Source organism: Danio rerio, chromosome 3 (assembly GCF_049306965.1).
Source record: "Danio rerio strain Tuebingen ecotype United States chromosome 3, GRCz12tu, whole genome shotgun sequence".
NCBI classification, from domain to species: domain Eukaryota; kingdom Metazoa; phylum Chordata; class Actinopteri; order Cypriniformes; family Danionidae; genus Danio; species Danio rerio.
In genome coordinates this window covers 34,909,450-34,924,414 of record NC_133178.1, presented here as the reverse complement: position 1 = coordinate 34,924,414, position 14,965 = coordinate 34,909,450, and the positions used below count along the sequence as shown (strand labels likewise).

Sequence of the window (14,965 nt, the reverse complement as noted above, 5' to 3'; positions counted from 1 at the left end):
ATTTTTAAGTAAGAAAAAGTGTAATAAGGAAATTCTACAGTGAAATTTTAAATGCGTAATGATATATTATGATGAATGTTAAATAATTTAGGTTTAAGTTTTAATAGGTTTAATCATAAAAGTCCTTAAACGTTGAAGGATAAATTACAATGCAGCAGATTGACTAAAGAAAAAGAGAAAAAGCGTTTGATAAGGCAATAGATAATTTGGAGAATAAATAAGATTGGAATAAAGTATTTAAGTTAAAATTAAGTAAAGAAAATATCTTACCGTAATCATGTTATGAATGGCCTAAATCAAGATTGAATATTGAAAACTGGAAAGAGATTCAAATTTAGAAAAATGATTAAAAAAAAAATGATACAGTTAAAGGGAAGATTGAGATAACAATTGAAATAAATTCATAAGAGATGGTAAGGTCAAAAAGTAATACTTCTAAATTACTATAAAACAAATTGAAAGAGAAAAGTGTTTAAGAAAAAGATATTGTTTCACATGAAAACATATGTGAAGAATAATTAGAAGAAAATAGTAAGGAATAATAGTTAAAACAGAGCAAAGAGAAATTTACAAAACATACAGTAAGTTTTAGTCAGCTGATAAAAAAAGTGCATCAAAATTGTATAAACAACTAGTTTAATGGGAGTGCCTTAGGAAATAATTATGAGCCAAAAGAAAATAACTCAAAGACAAAAAAGGAATTAATATATAGATCAGAAAATAAATTAGTAAAAGAAAGAAGTGTCAAATTCCAACTAAATGATTGTCATTACAGGACTGAGATGCAGATAAAATCAGCCAGCATAGTCAGGGTTAAAATTAAATCAGATGTAGATCTGCCCATAAAGAAAACCACTAAATGCTGAAATAGGTATAAAACTCTATTGAAAAGTGTAAAAATATAAGAGCACTAATAGAAACATCTAGATACTGTAATATACAATCTGTCCCAGACATTTCTATTTAAATTTTAATTTAAAGGAGTAATAAATTATAAGTAACTAATAATATTTAATTGAAGTTAATGTGATAATTAAAATAAATGGTTAATCAAGACAGATAAAAGAGGCTTAATGTTGATAATATGATTTAAGAGCAATCAATAGGAGAAGATTTTCCAGCTAAAGTTCATATTGTATGTAGAGATATGTTCTTTTGGATGGTAAATACATTAAGTGCTTGGTTTCTATTGAGTTTATTTTAGGTAACTACCAGAGGAGGGTAGAAACTTGTTTGTACTTGTGTAGCTTGATGAATAGCAAACACTGTATACACCAGAATGCATAAAAGGTTAAAATTAGGGAAAATATCTTAGGATGAACACTGTCACAATAGGTGGATGATTGAATTATCTGCAACTTCACAGAGCTCTAGTTCAATTAAAAGACTTGACTGGAGACCATTGCTCCAAACAGTGAGATGATGACTGTTTTTGGTGTTGACTGGATAGAGAATTATTCTGTAAACAAGCACAGTTGAGAAACTATGATGAGTAGATGATTGGAGATGGTAGCAAAAGCAAATTATGAAGCTGGAACAGTTATTACATCTGTGACAAGATAAGTAGTTCCTAAATTTTGAAATGCCTTCAGAAATAAGTTCATAGAGGGTTTGCATTCATGAAGTTAATAAGGGATCAATAAATAAAAAACATCTAAAGGAGTATGAAAAATTATGAATAAAGCAAAAGAGAGAATAATTGTATTATGCTCAATTACCAGAAATGGCTGAAAGAGATGAAGATGATCCATCAAGACCAACGCTCAATGAAATATGTGAAAATAATAAACTTAATGGGATTAATTTGCTAACAAGTGCATTGGTGAGTCATGGCATGGAAACTGACAGAAACAGGCATCTAACACTGCATCGCATGAACTGCTATTGGGTCGACCCTTGAAAGAAACCTTGCAAGAAACAGCATGACCCTTGCAAGAAACCACAGGAAACTTTGCATAAAACCTGGCATATAATCTCACCTATAACCTTGCATAAACCTCTTGGAATGGTTTGCAAAGATGTCTAATGCAGTAGGGACTTTAATAAAGAAACAAATAATTGCCATGTGCAAAGCGATATCTGTGCAGGAAACCAGAAAGGAGCCATGTGAGAGAGCAGTGATACAAGGTCCAATTGGTCTAGGTGATTGAGTCTATCTGTGGATGCTCTGGAGAGCTCAGAAGGAAAGGACCATCTCTGGATGAGGGCAAATCCAACAGCTGCCAAAGTGGATGCCATGGATGAGGTACCAATGCCTCAAAGGAGCGAAAGGGAACAACTCCAGTAAGGGAAAGCTGACTGGAAACAGAGGAGCCTGAATATTCCAAAGCTCTGAGCTACTAAATGCAACGTGTGGAAGCAAGAGGTTATCAGAGCAAAGAAAAGAGTGATTCTGATAATGTGCCTGAGTACCACATACAGCAGTGCCACAAGTCAAGGGATGATAAATGCACAACTGCAGATTTCAGAACTCAGACTCTTAACCACACATCTCCATAAACATCTTTTCAAAGCTTAATGAAGATGCTGATAGCTTACAAGAAGAGAAACAAGGATGAGCAAAGATCAAGATCAACATTTGATGCTTTTTACGTTTGCATATTGATTTTGTTTGCATATTGCTTTCATGGTACCTATATATAATATCACTTCAGTATATTCTACATGAGTGTGAAAACCAGCAGCTAGCACTGAACCAACTGAATACTTATGCTTAAAACTTTATTGTCTTTGATGTGTTAAGAGAAAAACAGAGTACAGTCTTTTACTTCCTTCAAATCATAAGTGACAGGGAAGATGTTTGGCTGGACTTCTGTCAAAGTACAGTGGCATAATCTAGTCAATTGATAACAGCTATGTGGCTAATATCAGTCACTAGATAGAGGTAATTAAGAGAACTGGATTATAAAATTGCACTTTGGGTTAAAAGACAATAATATTAAGACTAAAGTCTTAAGAGGAGGGATTGAAGAAGATTTCTATTCTCTCAGTGTAAAGTATTTTCTAAGTGTAAAGTAGTTAATTTTCTCTTCACAAAATGTATGTAGTGTTTGCAGCAAACATGCCAGCGTGTGTTAAAAATACAGTGATATGTCTGTGTAAGATGAGTATGCCTACAGGAGCAACACTATGAGAAGGCTGAGTGACTGATTGTGTAGAATAACTGAATATGTAAAGCACTGATTATATAGGTTAAATACTTCTATGAAGCTATATGTGTCAGAAGTTAGAATGAGTAACATATTATCAAGTGATTATGCTTTCATGACAATGTATGTAAACACTTAATCCTTTGCATAAGTTGCATCTATACTTTGCTGACATAGACCTGTAACATCTCTGCTGACATGAGCTAGTGGGCTGAGAGCCAAGAATAGCAGGACCCCTTAGACTAAAAAACCTATTCAAAAATGGTCAAGAGTTAAAAAGAGACTTAGGGGTGTGTCAAATAATCCTGTATAAAGATTGTAACAAACACAGATACTTCAGAAGGTGCAGGAGAGACTTCAGAAGGTGTCCAGGAGAGACTTCAGAATGCTCTGGGGTCTGCTCTGCTCTTTCTCGGCTTTATTATGGAGAATAAAGTCTATTTTCTGATATTCAAAACCTCTGGTCTGATAATTTGTAATTAATGAGAAGTCAATATTTACGACAGTATGAATTAACTCCATAGGGATCTATTGTTTTGAATCAAGAATGTCATCATGTTGTACAGTCAGCTACATGCTCTTTAATCACGTTCACTGTGAAAGTGCCTAAAGCACACAAAGCAAGCAAATCGGGACTGACTAAAACACTCAGAACACCTTTGCAATTGCACATTTGACACCCACACACACCATCAAAGCAGCTACATATGCAGTCAAGCACCACTCACATTTATTTCTAAAACTCAAGCTGTTTAAATAAAAATGGTCTAAAGTTATCCTTTAAGTTCCAACAGTGAGGCAAAATTACACTTGTTTATTTATTTATTTTACAAAAAGTGCATCCTCTGAGACCTGACATTAGGAAGCAGGTGGAGATCAACCACACCTGCCTGAAATAACAACTGACTCACATGGCAGTATTTTTTAAACCTGTAAAACAGTGTGAAATAGACTGGCTTTGTGTGTGTAAACAGCATCAGGAGCCGAATAGCAGTGTGTGAACGTCTCTTCGTCTGCAGCCAACACCCAACACCCTCCTGATCAAAAAAGCATCCTCGCTAGTGTTTCCACCCTCCCTCTTGCTCTTTCTTCCATCTTCTCAGATGAAGCTCGGATTATATCTGCATCCCTGCTGCATCACAGAGGTTGTGGACAGACTGTTTTGAGTTGTTATACAGGGGTTTTATAGCTCTAACAAAAAAGAGCTAAGAGTGTGAGTGGAAAGTGGGTCCGGTTCAAGCTTTTGTACTAAAACTAAACTGAAACTAACAGCCGGCGCTGCTGCTGTTGCTGCATTGAGCTCATGGGAATCATGGGAAAGTGGGGCATGACTGATACACAGCGGAGAGGTGGAATGGAGGAGGATTGCTCTTCTCCTTTCTCTCTCTCTCACACACACATGGACATTTTATACACCTGCATAAACATGCATCTCAAACCACGCACATATGCAGAGCTTGGCATATGCGAGACTTCACAGTCACAGCTGTGGAAGTGTGAATGTACTTGTGTTAATTCCCACCATTGATTAGATTTTTATTTTACCCGTCTTTGCCTTGAGCAAAAGCTCACTGCTGCTGTGAATTTATGAGAAGTGCTAATTAAAGAAGCTCTTAAGATATTTCATAAATCAGTCATAACACCACTCTAGTTATTAAAGCCAACTCTGGTTAATTTCCCAATTTAATTTTATTGCTAAACTACTGACTAACTGTAATAGGGCAACGTGAAAGAATGTCCATGCATTAAATGTGCTTTGTTGCCCATATGTGGGCAGATTTAATGAAAGTTTAAAAAAAATTATACCTTGCCTGACCTGGTTGTCTGAGAAAACTCAGAAAATTTACACATGGATTGAAAGACTCTCTTCTGTTCTATGACACCAAAAACAAATTTGAATACGATTGTAAAGACAATGTCAAATGAAGTGTTCTGTACTTTAATGTCAATGTGTAATGAAAACAAAAGGGATAAAGGCTGACACTACAGAGCACTGTGCACCAGAACAATATGACACAGAAATAGTTTCTTCCATCAGGCAATTCATCTCATGAGCTATACAATATTATATTTGTGCATATATCTTAGCTTAGTCAGTACTGAAGCCAAAGTTAACAAATTAACTTACAGTAACAGTCCAAAAACTAGTACAGCCAAATGTACATGTTATAGGAAAAAATTAAATACAAATTTACAAAAGAGAAAAAATCAAGTGAAGCAAAACATTTTTGTAAATTGTGTATATTATGTAAATTAATGTAAAAATGTTAATTATTTTTGCAATATTTTGCTTGAAGTTAATTGTATTATCTTTCAATTTCTAAATATGTTTGGTGACTAAAATATGATTTTATATAAATGTATCTGTTTAATAAATCTCTTTTGTTTAAATGCACCAAAATACATTGCCTATATTCACTGAGAAATAGATCAAAATATTCATCTTCAAAATAGGATGTACTCACTTAAGCTGAGCACTATACAAATGTTTATTTAACAACACACTTTACATGCCAATTTGCACATAACAGCTGCACATATAACATTGTATATAGTAATATTCCTGTACATACACTTTTCAGTTTGTACATTTGCACGTACTACTTACTTTTATTTTAAAAATATATTTATCATATAGTTTTTGTCCTGTCTCTGTCATTCTGTTGCACTGTAGATGCTTTGTCACAAAAACAAATTCCTCGAATATGTGAACATTCCTGGTAATAACGCTCTTTCTGATTCTGATTCATTCATTCATTCATTTTCTTTTCGGCTTACTCCCTTTATTAATCAGGGGTCGCTACAGCGGAATGAGCCGCCAACTTATACAGGATGTTTTACGCAGCGGATGCCCATTCACCTGCAACCCATTTCTGTGAAACACCCATACGCTCTTACATTCACACACATACACTGCGGACAATTTAGCTTACCCAATTTACCTGTATATATGTCTTTGGACTGTGGGGGAAACCCACAGAGCAAACTTAGGTGAACACGGGAAAAAATGCAAACTCCACACAGAAATGCCAACTGACCCAGCCGGGGCTTGAATCAGCGACCTTCTTGTTATGAGGCAATCGTGCTATCTACTGCGCCACCATTTTGCTGATTCTGATTCTAATATTCATAACTAAAAATTACTTGCTTAACTATTTATTAATGAACTGCTTTGATAACATGCAAAACTAAATAATTAATACACCAGCACTTTCACAGTTTAAAAAAAGTGTATGTACTTTACCACTCATCGAAGGAATGAACATAATATTTATTTGGATGTTTGTAGCAAATTAACCCCCTTATATAGCGACTGGTAACGTAATTTAAAGAATGAATAAGTGGGTTGCATGATTGCCTCACAGCAAGAAGGTCTCTGGTTCGAGCCCCTGCTGGGTCAGTTGGCATTTCTGTGTGGAGTTTGCATGTTCTCCTCGCGTTCGTGTGGGTTTCCTCTGGCTGCTCTAGATTCCCCCACAAGTTTAAACACATGTTATAGGTGACTTGGGTTAGGTAAATTGTCCGGAGTGAATGAGAGTGTATGGATGTTGTGTGGGTTGCAGCTGCAAGGGCATTCGCTGCGTAAAACATATGCTGGGTAAGTTGACGGTTCATTCCGCTGTGGTGACCCCTGATTAATAAATGGACTAAGCCGAAAAGAAAAGGAATTAATTAATTTTTTAAACAATCCTGCTGCAAACATAATCCTGCTTCACTACTACACTTGTTTTTTTTTTTTAAATAAAATCCAAAATCAAGATAACATGTTAAATCAGAATCTGAAATATATTATGGCATATTTCAAAAAAAGTAAAGATGATATAGTATTAAAAAATGATTTATTTTGATTATGTATTTAAATAAATTGATCTTACACTTCATATTTTAAGAGTTTTCATAGTATATGTAGTAACTCTGATACTTTTACCATAAACCAATATATCTACCATTTGGTAGGGGTTGATATTTTAAAAATTAGGTCATATGTTGAAAAAAATGCCATTAAAAAGTGTGTTAACTAGCGACATTAAGAGTTATAAATACGATTTTTTTTCTTGGTGGGGCAGTTAAAGTGTCAAAAGTGTACCTCTACTTGGACGTGATGCTTTACGTTGTTTAGCTTTTTTTGTTATAACAGATATTGTAGCTTCTACATGAGGTATTTTAAAAAATGGCAGCCTTGTGACTTAATAAGAACATTCTTCTGCATCATTAGACTGCTGCCTGATTTTTATTTTCAGGCCACTGCATGATCAAGCCCCACTAATTCTTTGATTCATCTGTACCTTATTTATCTATTTGCTTTCTTTATGATGTTACTTAAATGAGGCGAAGGTTAATTATGCATAATTGTGCGTATTACCCAGCACAGCTGAGGTTAGGCTTAAAGATAACTGTGTGTGTGTGTGTTGCGAGGGACACACTCACGCTCCTCTCCATGTCACGCCGGTGGGACGGCTCAGCTGAATAGTTTCCTAGCAACAACCTAGAGAACGAGGCAGAGCGAGAGAGGGAGGGAATGTGACAGGCAGGAGTATGGGAGGTGATTTGCTGGGAGGAGTGGCCAAAAAAACCCAACAACTGTTGCCAGATCAGTAGCGTCTCTGTCTGTATGTGTTTGTGTGTGGCCGCATGATCGCTCGCTGCAGGTTGGAGTGACTGAGTGTGTGTGTGTATGTGCATGTGCGAGGAGGACCGAGGTGGTTTAGAGCAGAGCCAGCTATAGGTTGAGGTACTGGGAGCTCAAATCTGACAGCACTGGACACTGATATTTCACCTGTTGGACTGTGGCGAGGGTGGGGATCCTGGAGGGAGACGCGGACATCAAGTCTTGGACATCCTCAGCCGACGAGGGCTTAACCGGCACGGACAGAGAGGATGGAGGAGATGGATCTTCAGTATTGAGCGGAGGGGTATGAGATGAGAAAACTAGCATGTGCAAGCATTTGCTGCAGCCAAGTCCATTGTTCATGTGCTTTAATGATCTCTGATCCTCATTTCTGTACTGTAACAAGCAGGGTTACCTTAAAAGGCTATTTATGTATATAAAAATGCCTTTTCTTTTTAGTACAATGTATATAAGTTGGAACAGTGATTATATAAATGATTGATAGTCTTGAGTAGTATTATTTTTATAAGAGTAGTCATGATTGTAGATGTTTTATGAAATCTGAGCATATCTTTAATCAGCAGTGTGCTTAAGTGGTCAGATTGTCTCATTTTTAACTCCCAGCACCACTTTATACTGTGAAAAAATATCAAAATCTCAGTCGAATATGGACAAACCCAAGCACTTGGTTAAAAATTCAACCCAACGGTTGGGTTCATAACACCACAAATCGAGTGTGCAGAGTTCAAGTTCAACAAATGAAACTATAGTGACTATATTTGTTGGATTTGCCTCATTTTACTACAGTACAAGCGCTCTGGGTGTGCTGGAATTCACATCCAGCCTGTCTTTCTAAAACGTTACACCTGCCCTTGAATGACAAGTTGAATGAATGACTAGAGAGCCTGGCTGGATTGTGTGGTAATCTGTTGGAGGGGAAGGGGGTCATGCTATTGAAATGCTAATCAGACAGTGTGTGTTTAGACTGCATGTGTGTGTGTGTTTGGACTGTGTGTCGATGCGTTTTTGCTGGTGTGTGTGTGTGTTCGTCAACTGAACTACGGTTGCTGACCCCATTGTTTCCGTTTTCCTTTTGGTCTTTCAATTCTTAAATGCCACTCGGGTAAAAATGTGTTCTTTGAGAAACAACGACCTCCATGTTGCACCTCAAACGGGGTATAAAAACAGGCAAGCTGATTGATTGTCTTGAAAGTGTACATGCTCGTAAACTTAAACAGTTAACTCAGTGTCTCTTGGGAACAGGGCTAATGGTGTGCGCTGGGAGTTGTTGTGGGGATGGGGGTTGTCCAGGGGGAGGAACTGTGGAGTTTTGAATGCGGCTGATAGTTTGCAGGGAGTATGTGGACATGAAAGAGGGTGTTGGGGTGGTTGGGGAAGCAGCTTCGACGGTTAATGACCACCTGCTGGTCGCACCGCATCCACATTGTTTTTATATGAATGTGTGCGTTTCTTAATGTTGCAATAATGTTATTCCCCTGGCAAAGGACAACTTATAAAGGTCAGGGAACAATAGGGTTAGGCGGCCATTGAAATTCCTTCCCTGGGACTTGCTTTTAGCCCTCTAGAGGTTTGTTTTGCCAAGGAGGCTTGGTTGAAATGTTATTGCCATCTTAAGCTTTTACCGCTATAGCTTGGCAGCTATATGCAGACAAATGGCCATTACTGTTAAGGTTTTGTCAATAAAAGCCCTGTTCCGTCTCTATGTAGGACATTAAGGCCTCTATATTGTAAAAACTAAACATATGAGTGGGTGAAATGGATATTATTAGTAGTATTATTATAAAATAGAACATTATAATGGCAACGCAGTGGAACAGTAGGTAGTGCTGTCGCTTCACAGCAAGAAGGTCGCTGGTTCGAGCCTCGGCTGGGTCCGTTGGCATTTCTGTGTGGAGTTTGCATGGTTTCCCTGCGTTCACGTGGGTGTCCTCCGGGTGCTCTGCTTCTGGGTTCCTCCGGGTGCTCCCCCACAGTCCAAAGACATGCGGTACAGGTGAATTGGGTAGGCTAAATTGTCCGTAGTGTGTGAGTGTGAATGAGTGTGTGTGGATGTTTCCCAGCGATGGGTTGCGGCTGGAATGGCATCCGCTGCCTAAAACGTGCTGGATAAGTTGGCGGTTCATTCCACTGTGGCGACCCCGGATTAATAAAGGGACTAAGCCAAAAAGAAAACGAATGAATGAATGAATAAAGAACAGTATATTGTTATATCATACATTTTTACCTTGATTTACTGAAGACACAATAAAATGTCATTTAGTGTAACAATAGCTACATATGAGTTAAACATAGGCTCATTCTGAAAACATAGTCCTGTATACATTTCTGGAGATCGCAAATTATGTAGTCAGAAGTATGTATGGCTGCATTTTGTCTTTAAAATGAACACTGTTACCAGTTTGCGCAGTATCTCGCCATGAACGTCAGCAGACTTGAGACGCAGAGAGGAGTTGACCACAATGTGGTGAAGAATGGTGTCAGAAAGCGAGTAAGACAAAAACAGAAGCCAAAAAATAGTAAACAAGTTAATAACAGGGTGAGAATGTGGTAAAATCAGGCGACGCATAGTAAAAATCAGGTGAGGGATTTTCCTTTTCTCGATTGCTTGTTGTTGGGTTTAGGGAAGCGGGTGGGCAGGTCTATCAGTGCTTTTGAAAACGCTATTGGTTGGGTTTAAGGAAGGAGGATGGTGAGTCAGTCAATCTGTTAGTCATTTAGTCAGTCGACATCGGCCCCTGATGGATTTACGTGAGAAAAGAAGGAGTGAATGGCACTTGCGAGAGAAATTTGAGATCTGAAAAAGCATACACATTGACCTCTGGTGGATTTGCAAAATCAAAAACTACCAAAAAAAAAAAAAAAAAAACGTAGCTCCTGGGACATGTTTGGCACTCTCCAGAAATGTATATAGCGGTACATTTGAGAATGAGCCTGGGTTGTTTGAGTCAATCTTGTGAGTCTTATTTAGCTTAAGAATCAATTGATGACACATTAAAAGACTGAAGGATCACAATGTAGCTCTCAAATTTTTGTTCTTTGCTACTATTCTTTAAACTGCTTGGTTTTACCCATTTGTAAGTAACACAATTTAAATGTAAACATAATAAAATGCAGTATGACTACTTATTATTTAATACATTGTATTGACTACTGTTATTTAATTTTTAATACAAATATGTTTTGCTGAATGATGACAGTGCATGTTTTTAAAAAAATATTTATGTTTACAAATGAAATTTGAAACATTAAAGTAGTACGCTTTCTATGTATATAAAACCACTTTTGTACATTCAATTGGTGCAGACACCTACCTTTTTGTACTGTGCATAAGTCAGTTGACTTTTCTTGTCTACTGCATTTAAGACCACAGTCATTTAGCAGCAAGTCTGACAGCTTCAGATATCGATCCCTTATGAAATGCTGTATCAGGTCTGGTTATTGCGTGGGCAGCAGAGAATCGGTGCATGACCAAGGGCACTATCTGCTCTACCATTTCATGGGCGTCATAATGCAAAGCCTAGCAAAAGACATAATTCAGCATTATAGTTAGGACAGGAGGTTAATTACAGTTTGCACACTGTAAAACCCAATAACGTGGTGCATCCAGACCATTGCTCTGAGATCTCTGCCAAGGGGAGAGAAGGGGATGAGCATTTTGAGAGCGACCCTTTTAAAATCAGTGCTACACTTTTATGACTGTGTGCAGATTTTAAGGCAAATAAACTGAGAGCAATATTTCCACTTGTCTCAGCGTGTCTTGCATTCAAAGGGACGCCTACACATGCTGTGGTATAAAAAGGTAATTTGCTAATCCAAGTGCCCCTGCAGAATATTGTGTAACTGCATCTCCAAATGGCCTTTTTCTGTGTGTTTGCTGGGTTACTATTTTCAAAGCCAGTACAGAGTTCAAAGGTGTTTCGCTTTGATACCATCCAGTGAAGGGCAACTGGCGGTTTTAGAGCCCCTGGAGCTGGATTATGACTCATGGCTCCCTGTAAATCCACACTGTCTTTGTCTGCTGACCGTGTAGGCAGTGAAATGGCCAGTAATACAGCTGCATTTCCACTGCGATATCAAACTAAACCAGCCAAGCGCAACTGATACAGAAAATGAACAACAACTCGCTTGAATGTCTCCTGCTAGCATGCTTCAGTTGTCACTTCTATAATGTTACTGATGATCATACTTCAGTGTTTGAACCCTCACTCTCACACTCTCAGAAATGAATGTATAAGAGCTGTCTTTGGGGTGGTACCTTAAGTATACATTTGTAACTAAAGGGTCCTTACTAATACATTAGTATTTAAAAAGTACAAAAGTGTACCTTTTGAAATGTTTAAGTACCAATATATACCTTTGAGGCACCAATACAAACCCTTTAACTACAAATATGTACTTTTTGAAAAGGTACAAGACAGATTTTGGGTATCTTCCACCAGCCAATAAATGCTTTAATGGCTATGATAGTCCAACATTCATGACAATTATCACCAATGAAGCCCAGAAAAATAGGTCCATTATTATATTGTAAACTGATTAAAAAATATTTCTATTTTTACATTCTATTTTTATATTTCTAGTTTGTATTGCAAGTGTATTCATATTGTAGAAATAAATCATTATAACAAGTTATAACGAATGTTGTAATATAATGACTAAAACTAAATATAGGATTAGAAAACTCTTTTTAAAATTAAACTCCAAATACAGACTCTGTAGTTTGCTCATTTTAATATAATGTAGTCTTCAAAAGTAAGTAAATAAAATACACAATAATACACAATACAAGTATTGTGGTATTACGGGAGTTTTCCGGGGAAAAAAACAAAACAAGTGGGTGGCGGCCCGCAGCAATTTCACTAGTTTTGCAACCGCACACGAGAGTGCACACAGGCTACAGTACAAAAAAGCCAGTAGTTTTCAGTTTTCCAGAGTTTTTGTCATGTTTAAAAGGTGTTTTTGTGCATGAATGTGCTTGTCTAGAGCGAGATGACGCTTGATTTGTTTATTTATTTATTTGCTTATTCATTTATTTATTTGAAGAGATCATAAAAAATATGAATACAGCAGAATAACATAAAATTTTTTTTTGTCATTTTATATAATATAATCAAATATAAAGGTAACACTTTACAATAAGGTTCATTAGTTAATGCATTTACTAACATGAACTAATCATGAACAACACATGTACAGCATTTATTAATCATAATTGAACATTTACTAAAGCATTATTAACATCCAAGTCCATGCTTGTTAACATTAGTAAATGCACAATGAGTTAACTTGAACTAACAATGAACTACTGTATTTTTATTAACTAACGTTTAATAACATGAATAAATACAATTGTAAATGTGTTGTTCATTGTTTGTTCATCTTAGTAAATGCATTAATAAACTTTAACTAATGAACCTTATTGTAAAGTGTGACCCATATAAATAAACCAATATAAAACAAACCAAAGCTATAAAAAATTAGTCATATAGCTATATTACTAATACATTAAAGGCATTTAAGTCTTAGCCATTTTTAATTTTGTTTTTGCAAAGGATCACAAAGATTTTAGTTATTTTCTAAAAAACAAAAAACACTCAAATGGACTGTGGGGTTTTCCCCACAGTCCAAAGACATGCTGTACAGGTGAATTGGGTGGGCTAAATTGTCCGAAGTGTATGAGTATGAGTGTGTGTGTGTGTGGTTTCCCAGAGATGAGTTGCTGCTGGAAGGGCATCCGGTGCATAAAAACTTGCTGGATAAGTTGCCGGTTTATTCCGCTGTGGCAACCCCTGATTAATAAAGGGACTAAGCCGAAAGGAAAATGATTGAATGAACACAATTTTTGAGATTTCTTTGGAACTTTTTTTTTTATGTTCAAACCACATAATTTGGTTAAAAGTGTTAAGTTAGCTTAATCAATTTTTGTTGGGACAACATGGATGAATTGTGTGGAACTCTGCATTTTTTACAGTAAACAACAAGAGTTTTTAAATATTGTGTAAACTATTTAGATGTAGCTGGCAAACAGGTTCATTGGAATTGCTAGCTTAAATTAGCATTTAGCGCACTAATATCAAGTAAATAAGCGTAACAACAGTAAAGCTATTCAAAATGTAATGTGTAAAACTATACAACGTGTTTTTCCTACCAATTTGAGTTGTTGGTTGGTTCAGAATCTTGTTATATAGTGATTTGTTAGAAAATAAAAATAGCAGCATCTGGATTGCTGTTGTCATCAAATTTTTGAGAGGTTTTTCTGTGATGTTTATATGCACACTTGACATTTTTCTGTGAGCTGTATTTGAAAAGGCTGTGAATATGATGGTGCACTTTGGATGCTGGCCAGTGTCGAGTGTTGTATTTGTTTGTTTGTGTGGGTTGCTGTCATCCTAAGATGGCAGATCTGCTAAGAAGTGCTTTTATGTCTAGATTTACAGAGAGAGAAAAAATTAAACCACATCTGAACATTTCAGAAAAAAAATATGCGCTCTGCTTTCACAGAGGAAAATAATCTAATAATGTGAGTGAGATGCTGAGGTGGATTCCTCCATCATATAGTCTTCTGTGTTCCTCACAGACAAAAACATCTCTATTATTCATAGATCAGAGAGCTTTGAGGCAATTTTTTTACTCATGCTCCGAGACAAAGAAAAAAAAAAACAGCATGGCATCTAATCTGTTGATTCCACTGCCTTCAGAAGTTTGGGTTTGGTGTGATTTGATGGTTTTGAAAGAAATGATGCTCACCAAGTCTGCATTTAAACCTCAAACAATATTGTGAGATATTACTTAAATTTAAATAATTCTTTACCAGTGCAGTAAAGAAACAAATTACAAATACTTTTATTTAAGTACATTTTCTTGTCCACTGTGATTGGCCATGTAGAATATTCCCATCCAATCAAATCACACACACTAAAACAATATATCAGACAGATCATCCAACTTCATAGATACACTCTCTTCATTAAGGCAGCAAACATTTGCAGTGTGGAAGCATCAAAATTGTCCAAGAAAGATGCAAATCAAAACATGCAACGACTGAGAGACTCTATAGACTGCACAATGAGAAGATGAGCCTGTCTGATTACTGAAATCGCAATTAAAGAATAACTAAAGCTACTACATTTACTACAGTTATAATTACTACAGAATGCTAGATTTTTGCCCCTGAGATTACACAGAT

General features: G+C 36.5%; 1 protein-coding gene and 1 long non-coding RNA gene across 3 annotated transcripts in view; both read left to right on the top strand.

Annotated features, from left to right (window-relative positions):
* The window catches only part of rab11fip4a (RAB11 family interacting protein 4 (class II) a), a 97,192-nt gene that overhangs the window by 49,353 nt on the left and 32,874 nt on the right, over positions 1–14,965 (top strand). Inside the window, exon 1 of one of the 2 annotated variants that reach the window (XM_009299532.5) lies at positions 7,756–8,062. The gene's annotated coding sequence lies outside the window, so the exon portion shown is untranslated. 2 annotated transcript variants of the gene reach the window in all.
* On the top strand, positions 12,842–14,019 carry LOC141381240 (uncharacterized). The gene is made up of 2 exons (XR_012401110.1): positions 12,842–13,319; positions 13,410–14,019. It is a non-coding gene; the product is annotated as an uncharacterized lncRNA (long non-coding RNA).